The following is an 18,692-nucleotide window of genomic DNA, read 5'->3' on the forward strand; positions in this document are numbered from 1 at the left end:
TAGTCAGCTTGAAGCAATATGACCAGAGTCATCATTGTTCCCAGGCCAGAGCTAAAATGTAAGAGAATGACCAGATCATTCTTATACTCATTGTTGTTCTTGCCTGGTCACTGGGACTATGTGTTCCTAACAGTGTCTGTTTCAAAAAAACAATGACAAACAAATTCAAAGCCAAACTTAAATTTAGGATAAGGAATACAATCCTCAAATAATGCACTATGAATTAAAACTAGCTTATAAATGTAACTAAAGTGAGCAATGCAATAATATTATAAAATATATTCATTTAAATTCAATTTAAACATAAATTTTAAAGTCATATGATACCCTCTTTATTTTGGCTTCTATTCTGTACTAAAAAAGATGAATTATGTTTCCATTTATTAAGGAAGAAAAGTAAATAAAATACATGATCTTTTGAGCAACTAATACCTTCTGAAGAACTGAAACAATCTAAGTGTTGGTATCAATCAGAATTGTTAATAATTCTATGATTAATATACACAGGTTTGTATGTAGAAAAATAAAACAAAGTTTAAACCCTATGTCATTGTATAGAAATCTTGTTTTATAAACATATTTAACTAGATTCATTCAAAATTTAACATTTTTATGCTGACTTTCACTTCTTACCAATTATTTATATTAAGTAATTTATTATCTTATATCACAAAGTTATCTTGTTGAAAAGATAGTAACATACTGCTTTATGGCACACTATTCATCTGCATTGTCTTCTGAAAACAGGTTAACCTTACAAACTAATTCCTCTGATAATCATATTATAAGAAATTCAATGTTTATTAATACATGTACTTTGATTTATTCCACGATTTTTAATCTTTGTTCTAAACCTGCTAGTCACAAACCTTCTAAAGAAATAAATGACCCTTTTACAGGGGTTCTCTAAAACCATCTGAAAACACAGATATTTTCACTATATTTTGAACATTAGCACAATTTCAGTTATGAAATAGCAACAAAAATAATTTGTGTCTGGAGATCACCACAACATACAAAACTGTATTAAAAGTTTGCAGCATTGGAAAGATTAGCAATCCTTTATTAATAGTGTGTTTCCACTGTGAAACTTACACTGACTAATCATGCAATATAGTGCTTTTCTTCTGGGGATAACTAAGAACTGTCTAATGAGACCTAAGGTTTTGTCATTAGAAAGTATTTACTCCAGGTGCTGAAAATCTACCCACATCCCTGTGCTTGGAGAGGTAACACATGCTTGAGAGCCCATTACTCCCATTCTCTTAAACGAATATAACTTCTAATGGCATTCTAAATATTTATCCTATACCTACTTCTATCTATGGCTTATAACTAACTATAGCTCTTATTATACATCAAAGAAACTTCTTGTTGTAATGAAGACTGATTACTACAGAGAACCGCAATTAGTCAAAACTTAGAATATAGGTCATCCTGGGTAGCACATCCCCAGTGAATAAACATATAACTATACCTGTACATGTGGTTCATAAGTGAAGTTATGGAAGAAGATGAGAAAATATGTAAAAACCAGAAATCCAGGATTTCTTCTGCTATCCTGTGTGTTTTCTACAATTTCCAGTGAAATTTTTCAAATGAATCCTTAACAGTATGATTGCCTACATGAGACCTACATAATGAGAAAACCAGTGCACAGGACAAACTGAATAATGCAATATTTGTAAGATTTCTCTTTTAGATAAAGAAGAACATATAATCAATTGCTTCTGATGTTTTCTACGGGTCTGAAATCCCAGATAGTTTATTCTCTCCCAAGAGGTTAATCTGAGATACGTGTGCAACAGTAAGTGAACCCAGTAAGTTATGGGTTTATGTGTTTTTGTGTTTGCGTGTGTGTGTGTGTGTGTGTGTGTGTGTGTGTGTGTGTGTGTGTGTATGTTTTTACAAGTATGTGGTGAAGTTAAATCTTTGCTTTCCTTGGAACATCAGTTATGTCTCATGATGTGTTGCTTGGGAAGTCAGGGGGAAAGCATGTTTTCCCGATGCACACACAGGTTAAAGGATATTTTGCTATAGCAGAAACATGAAAGGATGTGCAATGTCCAGATATAAATAAGACCCCACAGATAGTGAGAGTTCAAGCATTGGGTGGCTTTATTCCACCACACTATTCTTTTCTAATGACATAAAAATATTTTTCTCCTTATATCTCTTTGTTAACTTCCACTTGTCGTTGCACTATTGACGTAAACTCATGGAAGAAATTCTCCTGGGATTCCTCTGGTTCTTCTGGTCCTTGGTTGCAGTTTCTTCAGGATTGAACTGTAGTTGCTGGTTTGTGCATAGTGTCTGCCTGTAGAGAAGACTGGACTACAACTGCTGTGGACTTGTATTTGGTGTTTGCTATCAGAATGACCTGCTAATATCTTGACAAGAAAGATTGTACTGCTCCTAGGAAAACTATTTCTCAAATCGGAGTGCTTACCCTGTGTCCAGATAACTTTTCTCTTCTACATCCTCTGTTGGTGGTGTGCTAAGGGACAGGTTGAACAACTAGTAAAGTAGGATAAAAAAATTAAGCCTACAATATGGTAATGTATAGAAACAAAGGTCTGATATTGATGTTGGAAGTCATCATTGATGAATCTTTGAGACAGGATTCTCTGCTAAACCCTGAGCTCATTAGTTTGTGTAAGCCGTTTGCCAATTTTCTCTAAAACTCTTCCTGTGTACCACACTGTTAGGGTTATAAACATGACCTTTCTCTTTGAAGGTTTTACTTTGTTGGGTGAACAAAATATAAGCCCCCAGACTTGTATAGCGGGCACAATATCAACTGAACTATCTTCCTAGACCTTGCATTTGTTTGCTTCCAAACCACGGTGAATTCAGCATATTTGTTTTCAGTTAAAAGTAGTTTCAAGTCAAATGTTGATTCAGCTGCTCTTTCTTATTACTTTTATTTTAATTTAACATTTCTTTTAGCTTTAATTGTTAATAATAATCCATATAGTTAAATTGCTAAATTGTCTCAAGAAATATGTCACATTTATATTTTGTATATCACGTTTATAATTAATTATAATTTGAAGTTTTTGACATAAAACAATTAAAATGTATGTTGTAAATATATCTAAAATTTTTGTACAAATAATTAGGCAATTTTTGGTATTCAAAGATTATTATGTTTAATCTATACACACCATGAAAACTCTGACTGTTTCCATGTTACATTCTGTTCTACATGTACTTTATGCTTATGGTAACTAGTGGGATTTCAATGCATGCTATCAAACCTGTAAAAGAATTGCAAAAATGTTTTAAAAATCTGTACATGTATCTCTCTTCTTTAAATAAAGTTGTATGGAAAAATTATATATCTTAGTAAATATTTGTAGTATTTTTTATCAACTCATATTTTTAAGTATATTACAAAATTTAATTTTGATTACTAGTTCCAATTTTCATTATGATATTATATACTGTAGATAAATGCTATTCTAAATTTTAAAACTTTCTAAATGCAAATATAGGGTGAACAATAGTTAATAGATTTCATAACTAGATTCTCTTGCTAAGTTTGCTTCTTATTTGAATATTTTAATAAAGATAATGAAGTAAAAATATATTTATTAAGCTTTGAGATCTAATTAGATCAAAATATATCAATTTAGCAGTCAAAGTCTCATACCATACCACCTTCCTTATTATTCCTATTGGCATGAAGTGTTCTCTATGTCTTACCTCTGTACTTTCACCTTCACATGTAACATATGACCATTATTTCAAAGTTAAACATCTCATGCTATTGTTTTTTAGATAACAGGTAGGCAAAAAGTTCCCATTACACAAAAGTGGTCTGCCTGTAAGGAGACAACAGATCATATTAAATTAATTTAATCACAACACATTACTCAGATGTGTTACTTTTTCCCTGATAGAAGGATCTAGATACTGTTTCAATATTAATAAAGACAATTTAGATAGAGAGCAAGGTGACCCCCAGCAGGACCTAGAACCTGAGCATAGACAGCTGAGCTCCAAGAACAGTGTGGCAATTGCTCTAAGACCCGAGGAACAATGAGTCAGCCTCTCATCTGCACAAGCTATCTAGGGAGGGATCTCCCGGAATCTCTCAAGAGACGATAGCATGTTGCACTCTGGAGTGGGTCCTTTTCGACACACAGAGGGGGCTAGGTGACCACCAAGAGGTCTTAGGACCTGAGTAAAGATGGCTGAGCTCCCGGAACATCCTGACAATTGCTCTAAGACCTGAGCTAACAGTGACAAACCCTAATTACCGTCATCATAACTCACTGCCTGCCTGCAAAGAGCAAAACACCCAGGAGCCATTTCCTTCCTAAGCCAACAGACTTTCAGAAACACAGGAGAGACAGGCTCCAGTCAGAGACAAGAGATCACCTATAACCACAAATAACAAAATAGCAAGAGGAAAGGACAAGAAAGTAAGTAATAGAAACCAGGACAGCTGGCAACATCAGAACCCAGTTTTCCCACCACAGCAAGTAGTAGATTTCATAACACTGCAATAAAACAGAATTTAGACTTAACATCATACTTAGTGATGGTGATGGAGATCCTGGAGAATTACAGGAGACCAGGAGAAATCATTAAAAAACTACAAAAAAAAAAAAAAAAAACCACACCCAAACAGATGAAAGATTTGAAAATAACAATAGAATCAATAAAGAAATCACAAAAATAGACAAGATAGAAAACCTAAGAAAGACATCAAGAGTCATAGATGCAAACATGACCAACAGACTACAAGAGATGAAAAAAGGGATCTCAGGGGCAGAAGAAAACATAGAAAACATAGACAAAACAGTCGGGGAAGATGCAAAAATTAAAAAGCTCCTAAGCCTAAATACTCAGGAAATGCACAACACAATGAAAAAACCAAATTTAAAGATAATAGGTATAGAAGAGGACAATGAATACCAATTAAAAGACACAGTAAATATCTTCAACAAAATCTTAGAAAAAAACTACCATGTCTTTAAGAATGAGCTGACCATGAACATAAACAAAGCCTTAACATAGATTAAACCAGAAATGAAATTCTTCCTGACACACAATACTCAAAACACCAAATATTCAAAACAAAGGCAACCTATAGATTCAATGCAATCCCCTTCAAAATTCCAACTCAATTCTTTATAGAACTAGAGAGAGCAATTTTTCAATTCATCTGGAATAACAAAAAGCCCACAATAGCAAAAACTGTTCTCAGCAATAAAAGTACTTCTAGGGGAATTATCATCCCTGACCTCAAGCTGTACTTCACAGGTATAGTGATAAAAACTGCATGGTATTGAGACAGACATAGGCAGGTTGATCAATGGAACAGAATTAAATACCAGAAATAAAACCACACACCTATGGACACTTGATTTTTGACAAAGGATCTAAAAACATTCAATGAAAAAAGGACAACATCTTCAACAAAAGTTGCTGGTTTAACTGGCAGTCAGCATGCAGAAACACACAAATCAATCCATTCTTATTTCCTTGTACAAAGTTCAAGTGCAAGAGGATCAAAGACCTTTAAAGAAAACCAGGAACACGGAAACTTATAGAGGAGAAAGTGGGAAAGAGCTGAGAACACATAGGCACAGAGGAAGTTTTCCTGAACAGAACAGCAATGGCAATATGAACTTAATAAAAAAGAAAAACAAAAACAAAAGCTTGTTTAATTTCAGTCACTCATTCTCATTTGAGACCATTAGATATTTGTGTCAGGTTTGCCCAGGGAAAGTATTACATAACACACTCTCAGGAGTAACTGCTTGGTTTCTAGTATGTTATAATTGTCCAAACAGATTATAAAAAAGCAATGATTCAAAAATTTAATAGAAATCTTCTTGATATATTTTGTAATTGTTCACCAGTCCTTAATTTAAAGTGCTTTTCAGAAATACTATATTTTATGTATTAATAAATGCATAAATATTTACATAAAGTCATGTATAATATACATAATACTTTTTAGATATGGATTAAGCCACCGATTTATTAAGATATTGAATATTAGGAAAGCTTTTCCATGTTAGTACAAACTGTAGCTTGATGATTATTCATGCAGATTGAATGAGCATATGCTAGGATCATCATGTCCTATCACATGCACACTTTGTTGTCTCTCTGAATTAGAAAAAAAGAGCTGAACTTGTTATTTGATTTCAATTTGTCATACGCTTTTAGCATTTGCTGCATAATTAAGATGGAAAGGTCACAAATGACAGAGCTCACAGATTTTTGTCACACAGCAAGCTATGCACCTCCCATAAAGAGAAGATAGAAAATTGTATTGGTAAATTCTAAATTGTTTTACCTCCTTTTTATTTTACATTTTATCAGAATTATTAATCTGAAAGTCACTGCATGCCACAATAATTTAAAAGAATTGGTTACATGCCTATAAGCCATCTAAAATCTCTTATGACTAATTTAGGTTCAACTACATAGTAGATGGTTTAGTTCATGACTGATTTAAATCCTGCAGATTAGATACAGAGAAGAAAATGGTTAAATCACATACACTAGAAGAACAAGATTTTTCTATACAATTATCCTTAGGTTGAAAATAAATAAATTGGGTAGTGTAAAATGTTGGATTAAAATATGCTAATATTCAGGCTGAATTGAAAGTTACCCTTTGGCTTATATACAAATTTGGTTTTGGAAAATGTAATTTTTAAGACCAGAAATTATCATAGTATATTTGATGACCACGGTACTGTAAGGAATTCCATTAGAAGACAGACAGAGATGTTCATCATGGAGAAAGATCACAGCAAGGAAAACCAAGATTTAGTTCAACAACTACTGGAAGAGATATGTCAAAGGCTACTGGTTATCTTGAAGCATTTAAGAGAATTTAGATAAAACATTTTTATAATTTTTCTGAAGGAACAAGATCCAATCAATGCATAGATTATATAGATTTACCTTCAGAAGTACTATAAAAGGTGTTGCTTCGAAACCCATTATATAATGGTAGTATATTAAAATGTAATCTAGCAACAAGGAGAATACAAGTAGTCATAATGTCATTCTCTGCTCAAGCAAGGACAAACTGAACCTACAGTAAAACGTGATACTGAAAATAAAAATGTAAAAAACAAAGTTAAATAAAATGTTAATTGCCTTTTAAGAGATAAAGAAAAACACAAATTTGGACGGGCAGGACTTTAGGGTGAATTTAGAGTATGTGAAACATAATTAAAACATAGTCTCTGAAAGATAATTTTAAACGAATAAAAATAAATTTAAAAAGGAACCTGAGAATATCATCTAGCAGTGAATAGGTTTCCTAGATTGACTATACTCTGTATTTGGTCCTCAGCATAAGAAAATGAATAAAATTCCTAAATAAATAAATGCGTAATACCTCACAAAAATCATAGTAGAAAAAACAAAAATAAACAAAGACTAAAAAGATATATGGTATAAAAAGATATATGGTATATCTAAAAAAGTTTGCACTGATATTTTCTAAATATACTAATGTATCAAATTTGTGTTTAACATTAGAAAAGTCACAATAGAAGCCTACATAAAGTTGAGTAGGCAGAGGAAGAGGAGGTTGGTATTTGATTGACTCCAAAGTAAACTATATAAAATATTGTGGACAGATTGTTACATGATTATGAACTATAGTTAATCATATTGTGGGAAAATACAAATTAGATGATAGGTTTTGGTATGAAATAGTGGAGGTAAAAGTCTTTCAGATACACAGTTGTACAGTAGATTCCACCATAGCTCTACATGAATAGTCAAGTGAAGGGAATGAAAATTGATTACATGTGAGGTGAGCATGGACCATAGCAGGTATTCAGTTCAAATCCTTGAAACATAGGAGTAGAATGAGCCAGGGAGTCTGACATTTCTAAAGAACAAGAGATTGAATTCAAATTTTCATGCTATGTGTTAATATGACTATTTCTCCTATTCCACTAGACTTATTCTCTGAAAACATCCTCAGATCCTTATAATTAAAGGACAAATCCAGGAATCTAACAAGGCATCATGAAAAATCATTAATACTTTAAGCATTAATGCAGTCTTATCTTTGAGCCTATTCAAAATAAGATGTTCGGACTCACTATTCAGTAAGACATTTTTTGTATGAACTTGAGTTCTGTACCACATTTTCAGTTTTAAAATGCAATTCAGTGCTAATGAGAGACCGTGAATCAATAGATCTTTGGAAATAAATTAAAATAAAGATCAGATATATAAGCAAAGAGAAATGCAATTATACCAAACCTTCTGTTAACAATACTTATTAGTAAGAATAATGAAAACAGCATTAATCATAAGACTACAAACTCATTTTGTGTAGCAGCTGGTTGTGAAATTCCAAATTGGTGGTGAGCAAAGAAATGACTTTCTTATTCAGATGTGCTAGTGCATGTTTATAAACACAGAATTATAAAGGCTGAGGAAAAAAATATTTGCCATGAGTTCAAGGCCAGCATGCCATATTTAAAGACTTACAGGAAACACACGTTAAAACCTGCTTCACAAATTAGGGAGTTGTGAAAAGGAATTTTCATTCAGTACTGTGGCTGCTCTGGCAAGGGATCACATTGAAAGATGGTCTAAGTGCATATGATCTCCTTGGAAGGTGGATTTGTCCTGGTTTACAATACTATCAATTACAGTGTGATGCAGACAAAACCTGAAAATGCACTCTTAATCTTTAAATCTTAGTTTTGGAGAATAAACAGCACAAATCGAGACAAAAAGAGGAGTCAGTTTCACTAAGACTGGTTTGCAGAGACAGGTTGCTGGCGAAGACAGAGTGACCCAGAAAATGAGGAGGCAGAAGATTCGAACAGATTGCTGCAGTAGTTTGAGACTAAACACATTAACTCAGCCTATTGATGAATGATGTCAGCTTGAATCTCACGTACCACATAAAACACAGGCGAGGCTCTAAGAATGGGAGTGGGAGAGAAATATGAGTGTATATGAGGCTGGATGTAGGCTTCACTGCACATATGTAGCAAGTGTACAGATTGGTCTTCATATGGGCCTTAGCAACCAGAGCACCAGTTACCCCAAAAGCTAGTCTGTCTGCAGGATATGTTCTTCTTGCTGTGGTCCCTTGTCTGGCCTCAGTGGGAGAGGATATGCCTAGTCCTGCAGAGACTTGTTTTACCAGGGTGAGGGAATAGCCATGAGGACCCACCTTTTTGAAGGAGAATAAGGGGGAAGATGATTGTGGAAGGGGGTGACTGGGAAGTGGGTCGTGAGTGGGGTATAAAGGAAATACATAAAATTAATTAATTAATTAAAAAAGAGAAGGCCTGTTCAAAGGACAAGACCAGAAACAATAGCAGATGCCAATAGTCTTATTTCATTTAAAATTGCAGATTTGGATACACACATGCAAAAAACACACATATGCATCTATATACACATATATACACACATGCTTATAACACACACACACACACACACACACACACACACACACACACACACACACTGGCTTCTAAACAATTACAAACACTCAATACTCTTCTGCAAATCACTATGCTGGACTCAAATTTTCCATGATGCCTTTGAGTTGAGAACTTTGATCACTGAATAAAATTCCCTGAGGTTTTTATTTACTAAATGGGCTTAACTTCTAAAGAGAATACATTTTAAATATTAAAAGCAAAATTTAAAACTCTATAATATTATGTATTTGAAATTCAAGTGATTTAACTTAGTCCAGGTGATAGCATTCATAATACAAGAGAGCAAACTAAGTATAGGGTGAGAGTGTATCCTGTAAATATAAGAGTTTATTTGGTGACTGTCTTCGGCCCAGTTTCAAAACATAACTAACGTGTGGTTCAAAGGGGAAAAGACGTGGTTCATTGGAGTCTGAGATTAAATGAGAATCAAATGTCAAAGAATACTGAATGATCTGAGGGTGTAACTTTTATTTCTCATATGTAATTTCCACCTCAGAGGCTTACTGGGGAGTAAGCTCACGCTTTGTAGCTGTTTCTGAACTCTAGCAGGCTGGTTCTGTAAACTCTTCTGGCTCAGCACTCCTCTTCAGACTGACTGATTCAAACTGCCTTGTATTGTCTTTGGACTGAGTTGTTCTGCTTGGCCTCAAATTAACTCAGACAATCCTTGCTAAACTTTTGGCTCCATCTCATTCTCTGGCTCATTCTGTGTTCATCTGTGACCTGCCTGGGTAAAACTCACCTCCTCTCCCTTTTTCTCTGTCTGCTCACTGCTCTCCTAAGTCACTATTCTTTCCTGTCATTTCTCTGGAGATTTGGGCATATCCTGTCTCTGACTCATTCTGCAATATATTTTGTTGGTATTACTTTGCTTCACAATTGCATGTCATTTACAAACTTGGCTGTTTCCTTTTACCAGATAATTTTATGCACATGGTTTTGAATTAAAGGCATGCACTAAGGATTTGTTTATACTATAGTCTGAGGGATTAAAGGTATATACTAAAGTTGTATCTGTATTCTAGTCATATCACAAAGACCAAGAAGGACTTTGGATAAGATCTCTTAATACAGCAGCCATGTTGCCTTATTAGAAATTCTCTACGACAGTCAATAGAATAAAAGTCTAGGTCAATTATAATTTAAAGAATATAAAATAATCAAGACACCAGAATAAAGTTAAATAACTACATATTGCAGTAAAGTACTATTTTCAAAAACTTGAATATCTACCTTAGTAAAAGTTGTACAAAAAAGAATTGGAAGAAAGGATAGAAGATTAGTATTATTTATGAAATTGCATTATTTAAACATAATTTAGAAAGGAAAAATAATGCCATTGAATTTTTTATTTTATTTATTTTTAATTATTTCCTTTTCTTACATCCCAAATAATATGCCATTTTCTGGTTACCCCTCCCCCTCAGCCCCTTCATCCTCCATCCACCCCTCCCTTCTACAATTTGCCTGTATGAGAATGCTCAGTCACCCATCCATACTCTTCCACCCCACCTCTCCAGAACCCCCTAGGCTAGGGTATCAGGCCTTCCTTGGACTAAGGGCCTCCACTTCCGGTTTTGTCAGTCATGTCCATCCTCTGCTACAGACATATCTGAACCCTTGAGCCCCCCAGGTACACTCCTTGATTGGTGGTCTAGAGTCAGGGAGAACTGGGTGGTCAGGCCAGCCTGTTATTCTTCTAATGGGGTTGCAATCCCCTTCTGCTCCTCCAGTCCTTCTGCAAGCTGGCCCACTAGGTTCCCTCAGGTACATCTGATGGTTGGCTTCAAGCATCCAAATCTGCATCGGTTGCTGTCCAGGGTTCCTCTCAGCAAGCACCTCTTGACCAAGGCAACAGTTTTTGGGTTTGGTGTCTACAGACAGGATGGATCCCAAGGTGGAGCAGTCCCTGGTTGAATCTTCGTTCTGTCAGTATTTTTTTTTTTTTTTTTTTTTTTTTTTTGGTCCTCGTTTTTCATTTGAACAGGAACATTTCTGGGTTAAAATCTTGGAGATGGGTGGGAGTCCCCATTCTTCAACCGGGGCCATAAACCCATCCCTAGACCTAGGCCGTGCCTATCTGCTGGAGGAGGTCTTTACAGAGTCTGCCCCTTCTCTGCACATGTTGGAAAAAGGCATCCCTGTTGGGTCCTGTGGTCCATGGTTCTTTGGTGTCAGAATCCTCTAGTAGATATTCCTAGTTCCTCAAACACCCTTCTACATATTCTTGTTTGTCCACATGACCCTCTGAACCTATCTCAGATCTCCAGCTCCTGATGCTTCCACCCTTATTTCCTTCTTCTTGCTCCCTACTCGTTCCTCCTTTGTCCCCTCCTCCCACATCCGTCCTGTTCCCCCCTCAATGCTGGACTGAAGAATCCACACCATGGTCTTCTGCTCTGCTCCTTATGTTCTGTGTCCATAATGTTCTACATAAATAAAAGTTGTAGAGAATAGAAATGGAAGAAAGAATAACAGATTAATTTTATTTATGTTATTATATGGACTATATAAATATATAATTTAGAAAGAAAAATAATGCCTTTGAAATATTTCTGAAGATCAATTATTATCATGATATCCTTCAGGATATTGTACTCCTTGAAAATTGTTGAACATTAAAGTTCTATAGAAAGTCAAGAAAATATGTATAATTGAAATAAATTGTAGAACTCTAAAACTAATACTATAGAATTAACTTATCTTGGATTTTTAATATATTAAAATCTCTGTGTTGGGTATAGATAGCAGAAATTTTCTTTTCAACTCGAGAAGTAATTTCTTTGTGATTATCTCCTCTAATCTGAAAGAAAAGGTCATTCTCTTATTTCATTTAGTTGTCATGAACTCAAAGAGGGTGTTAAATATATTTCACAACAAAATTGGCCCTAAATTCGCTTTTGCAGAATAACAAATGTAAGCTTTGTCTTCTGAGAATGCAAGCAAACATACAACTATTTATAGTATGCATTTGTAATATATTAGAAAATGTGAAAAATGCATCAACAAGAACCTGACAGAGTCTTTATAATACAGTATCTTACAAGAATATGGTCTATATAGATTACAATTCTGTATTCATAAATACAGCATATGAAAATAAATTACAAATCACAAAAACAACAAAATAGGCAAAGCAAAAAAGAAAACAAATATAAACGTTTGATTTGTGAATACCACAGATTTTACAAAATTTCATTATCATATAAATAGCTTGCATATATAATCCTCCATCCGTTAATTCTGATAAATGCAAGAGAAAAATTAAGATTAATAGAGTTTCCTGTAAGAGATTTGCTGCATGTTCCACTGGCAGCACTTCTCAGCATGTTTATGTTGCTCTCTGAGAAACTTTGTGAATTCTATGACTGATTTACAGTATCTGCTTACTTCTGCTTTTATAGACTAAGCTCTGTGAAAATTGCTGTTTTATTCTTGACTTTTGATGCTTATATTTTGCCAGTTGTGAGTCTTTAGTGTTGCTGATTCGCCAAGAGCAAATGAAACATTCAACGATGAAAATTAAAAATGCAAATATTCATTACAGTCTCCCATACTCTACAGTCATCCTGTCATTCCCTTATTAATGTAATAATTCATAATGTTTTTTATTCCATTAAATTATTTTTTGTGAATTGAAGAGCATTTATCACATATCTTTCATGCACTGGCAGTTCAACAGTAGAGAAAGTTCAAGAAAATTGTACTTTATTCTTCAGGCTCAGAATTAATCTCTACGTGCAAAAATGTATGTAACAAAGTAATTGCAAGAAATCCCATCAAAAAAGTAAGTTGGTTCAATTACTGGAAACAAGATCTCTTTGAAACATAAATGATCCTGGAAAAATAAGTTTAAAAGGGACCATTCAGAGATCAGTTAAGGTTAAGATTTCTAGGGGTTCATGTACATTTTTGAGAAAAATGGAAGGATTTATATATGGACTTTGCAAGGGAATGTGTCATTTTTGTTATACTTGAAACAGTAAATGCTGCTGAAGAACTGGATACTAGAGTAGGTACCATTAGAGATTGAGCTTGAGATTCTAATGTACATGAGATTGCAAAAGGTTATAATTCATACTTAAATAATTATTTATAAGAAATGATAGGCAGTGGGACATTTTAAACAAAAAATTCAGGCTTATTATATGGAAAAATAGATTAAATGAGTAAATTATATTTAAAAATATTTGTAGATACCGATAGTTTAGTACTTCAGTTAAACTACAGCAACTTGAACAAACAAAAATTCACAGTGACTGACAGAGTACTTCACATCAAAAAAGTGAGTCCAGTATTAAAAGCTAATTATTTGGATGAATAGAAACTCAGATACTTCCTAATTTTTACTAAATGGTATTATGTACTAGAAAACTTATTTTTTTCATAAATTAATTCTAAAATTAGCAATTATACTTACGGATTCTCTCAGCAATATTGACTTTGGTTTATTTGTGTCCTCATTATTTTTCAGATCACCCCTTTTAGGCATATTTGCATTATTTATAATTTTTCTCTTTATATAATAATATTTTAAATTGTCAATAGCTTACATTAGTTTAAGCTGAAACACAAAAGAAATAAAGCAGAATACCATTGAGCAACGAGATTACTGTTTTCTTATTTGGAAGTTTTTATTTAAAAATTATATTTTATGTTCTGATCCTGGTTTCCCCTTTGCCAATTCCTTAGATATTCAACACATTCCCATCAACAAAACTCCAGTCTCTTAGTCTCTGTCTCTGTCTCTCTCTGTCTGTCTGTCACTCTCTCTCTTTCTCATATGCACACACATGCAAACAAAATGAAACCATATTTTTAAAAGATAAAACACAAGAAACATACACACAAAATCCAGGAAAGACAAAATTGTAAGCCTTAAAAAACGAGCAAAATCTCACCAAGACAAATTGCCTAAGTATAGGAATAAGGTAAATATATACACAAAAATAACTTTTCAGTTTGTTTTGTATTGGCCATCTACCGTTGGCCAATTGCGCATGGGCCCAATCATGAAGCATGGTTAATATAACCAATGAGACACCAATGGCAAAAACATTGTTTTTCTTTGTAACTGGAAGCATTTGGAGATACCTTTATATTAGGAATAAAAGGCCATATCCACATTTCCTTCTAATTTCTGAGAATTTATTTGCCCTCTCTTTCTGGACTCCTCTTTTAAACTCTATTATTTTCTATTCTTCTCATTTTTCTCACTTTCTTTTCCCATGGAGTTAATTTTATGTTGCTCAGAGAGTCACAGGTATGGGACCAGCCCTGACATTTCTTTAGCTACTAAGGGCTCTATTATTAAGGAAACCTTACTCCCCTCCAGCCACTAGCAAACAAATGCCAATACCTCTGTCTAGTAGAGAGATTTCATGTCTGTCTTTCCACTATTTTTTTGTTGATTCTTTGTATAGTTGTTTTTTTGACAACTTTATTTTAAAAAACAAATATAAATGAACAGATTTTTAAGCATTTTTGCATAAAAGTATACGAATACATTTTTGTCAGTGCTTGGCTTTTTTTTTTTTTTTCAAAGGTTTGATAGTGTGCATTAAGGTCTTACTAGTTACAATAAGCATAAAGTACATGTAAAACAGGATGTAACCCGGAATTAGTCAAAGTTTCTTGGTGTGTAAGTATTGAGCATAATGGTTTTTTTCTTTTCTTTTCTTTTCTTTTTTTCTTGAACTTCACACAGTCTGTGAGTTTTTCCTGGGGTGTTCAGAGCTTTCTGGGGTTAGTATCCCATTATCAGTGACTGCATATTATGTCTGTTTTTTGTGATTGGGTTATCTCACTCAGGATGATATTCTCTGGATGCTTCCATTTTCTTAAGAATTTCATTAAGTCATTGTTTCTGATAGCTGAGTAGTACTCCATTGTGTAAATGTACCACAATTTTTGTATCCATTTATCTTGTGAAGGACATCTGGGTTCTTTCCTGCTTCTGACTATTATAAATAGAGCTGCTATGAACATTGTGGTTCATGTCTATCTTCCCACTATTATACTACAATTTAATCTGAATTTGTTTAAACAGTTCTTATTCATTATGCCACATTGGCTGTGAGTTCATATGTGCAGATATCTTGTTAGATCAGCACATTGTTTCTTTGATGTTATTGAACACCTCTGGATCTTAAAATCTTTCTGTCTCAATTATACAAATATTTATAAACTTTGAATGGGAGAATGTAATGCATGTGTTCTACATATAGATGAACACTGTTTTATTCTCCACATGTAATCCAGTTTGAATTCCCCATGAAAAATTACACTAACTGCAAGATAAAGCTTCTCAGATAGCTATTTGGAGATTCTCTGATATAAAGGTAGATCAAAAAGTATGCAGGAGCCATTTATGAATTTGGGGCAGCAATATGATTCCCACTGTGGAATCCATTTTCAAATCTACCAATCATGGTTAATCAAAGCTTATACAAATTTCCTTTGTACCACCTACCTCCACTTTATCTTTTTCACAGAATTCAGCATCAGAGGAGCCTATATAATTTTGACTATTGATTCTACTTTTTATGAGCCTATGAGGGTTTTCTTTCAAACAACCACAGTACCTAATAGGGAAATCCTTTCACATGTATTCTTGCCCATTGTGTAACGTTCTTTCCTTTAAACCTCATTTCTTACTTATTTTTTCTGTGTTTCAGAACTGAGATACATAACTAAGTATAACTATCATGTTTATCGTGCTACTTTTAAACATTTATACCCATAGTCATATATAAATACTACTCTCATGATTAATTTCCAAATTAAAGGTGGTCAATGAAGAGACTCTCTCCAATGAAGGAACTAAAAATAATCAATAGTTGAGTTAATGTTCAGCCTTAAATTACTCTAGTTCCTTAAGGCTCAAGGATTATCAGGTAAGAACTGTTGGAAGAAATGCAGAGTCAAACAATAAAGGAATGTCTGTTAAATGTTACCTGAAGGACAGAAGAAGCCTTTGAAATTAGTGCTGGTATTGGGTTTTCCCAATACTGTCTATCTGTATAGACAGTTGTAGATGAACAGGTAGCTACTGAGGTATCTGAGAAATTTCCTCAATAGACATAAATCTTTGAACATATTGTCCCAAGTTTTTGCTAGTTTGGAAAAGTGTTTTTTTGTTTTGTTGTGTTTTGTTTTTGTTTTGTTTTTTTGTTTGTTTGTTTGTTTTTTGGGTTTATTTTATTATTATTATTATTTTTTAGTTAGGGTTTTACTGCTGTTAACCAATACCATGACAAAGGCAACACTTATAAGCATGATATTTAATTGGGGGTGGCTTACAAGTTCAAAGGTTTAGTCCATTAACCTCAAGGCATGAACATGGCAGAATCCATGGAGGCAGACATAGTACAGGATGAGCTTAGAGTTCTACATTTTCCTCTGAAGGCTGTTATAGGAATACTGCTTCCAGGCAGCTAGGACTAGGATATTAAAGCCCATGCCCACAGGGAAACACCTACTACAACAAGAACACACCTACTCCAACAAGGACATGCCTCCAATTACTGCCACTCCCTGGGTCAAGCATATGCAAACCATTACATTCCAGTCTCTTGCCTCCATAGGTTTATTCAAGCACATGAGTCTACAGGGACCATATATAGACATAGTATAATATTAAGTTACATTTAGTCCAACATCCAAAGTCTCCATAGTCTATAGCAGTCTCAATAATGTCCAAAGTCCAAAGATCCAAATCTCTACTGACATTCATTTAATCACTTAATTGTAACCCCCAGGGTAAGACAGGAAACAGCTGGCTAGACTCCAGACATCTCCATATCTGATGTCAAAGTTGTTTTCAGATTTCTATGCCTTTTTCATCTTTGTTGACTGCAACAAACTTCTTTCTCCTGGGCTGGGTCCCCTCCCTGTTAGCATCTTTCTTTGCCAGGCATCTCACAACTCTGGCATTTTCACCATCTTTGGGTCTCCAAGGCAACTTAAACTTAAAAGCTTTTTGTCCCAATGTCTAGGATCTGCACATGATCTTCTGAGTTCCACTCAAGGGATTCAGTCAAATCCCCAGCATTGCATTGAGTAGATTTCTAGACTCTGGTCTACTCCACTCAATTTCTGCTGTTATTTTTGGTTGTCATCCCATGGTACTGGCATCTCTAATAAGCTGGGGTCTTCTGCTGCAACTAGGCCTCACCAATAGCAACTTAAAGGCTCTTTCAATGGTGCCAAACGTGAACGGCTTTGCATGACCCCTTCAGTCCTGGGCCAGAAACAGCAACTAGGGCTGCACCTTCTCCAATGGCCTTTACTGGCCTCTCACAGTGCCAAGCCTCAGCTGCTCTCCATGACACCTTAATATTTCCCATACCAGTACCACCTGGGTAATTTTTACACACTGCCAAGTCTGGCTGCAGCACAAGGTAGACATCTCTTTTTGTGCTCTCAAATAAACACTTCCCTCAAAGATTTCACCTCAATGATGCTGGTCTCCATTTAATCACCACTAATTTATCTTTTTTTAATTGGATATTTTATAGATTTACTCAAATGTTATTTTCTTTTCGGATTTTAGGTTTCCCCTCTGTAAATATTCTTTCCCATCCCCCCTTATCCTGCTTCTTCTTTCTTACTTTCTTTGTTATATTTTTTATTGGAGTTTTATTTATTTACATTTTAAATATTATCCCCCTTCTGGGTTCCCCCTCTCTTATGTCCCCGCCCCTGATCTATGAGGATGTTTCCCCACCTTCCCACCCACTCCTTACCTCCTCCCCATACTGGAATTTCTCTACATTGGGGCATTGAGCCTTGACAGGACCAAGGGCTTTTCCTCCCACTGATGTCCAACAAGGCCCTTCTTTGTCATATATGTGGCTGGAGCCATGGGTCCCTCTATGTGTAGGACAACACTTAATTGGGGTTGGCTTACAGGCTCAGAGGCTCAATCCATTAACCTCAAGGCAGGACCATGGCAGCATCTAGGCAGGCATGGTGCAGGAAGAACTGTGAGTTCTATATACTTATCTGAAGGTAGCTATCAGAATAGTGCTGCCAGTCAGGTAGGACTAGAATATTAAAGCCCCTGCTCACAGTGAAATACCTACTCCAACAAGGCTACACCTCCAAATAGTGTCACTCCCTGGACCAAGCATATTCAAACTATGACCGTTGTTCAGTCTTTTTGGGGGAAGTATGTCACTAGGGGCCCATCTGAGAACTTACAGTCTCACCTTTGTTTCATTACTG

Source organism: Micromys minutus, assembly GCF_963924665.1.
Source record: "Micromys minutus genome assembly, chromosome: 5".
In the NCBI taxonomy this organism is placed as follows: domain Eukaryota; kingdom Metazoa; phylum Chordata; class Mammalia; order Rodentia; family Muridae; genus Micromys; species Micromys minutus.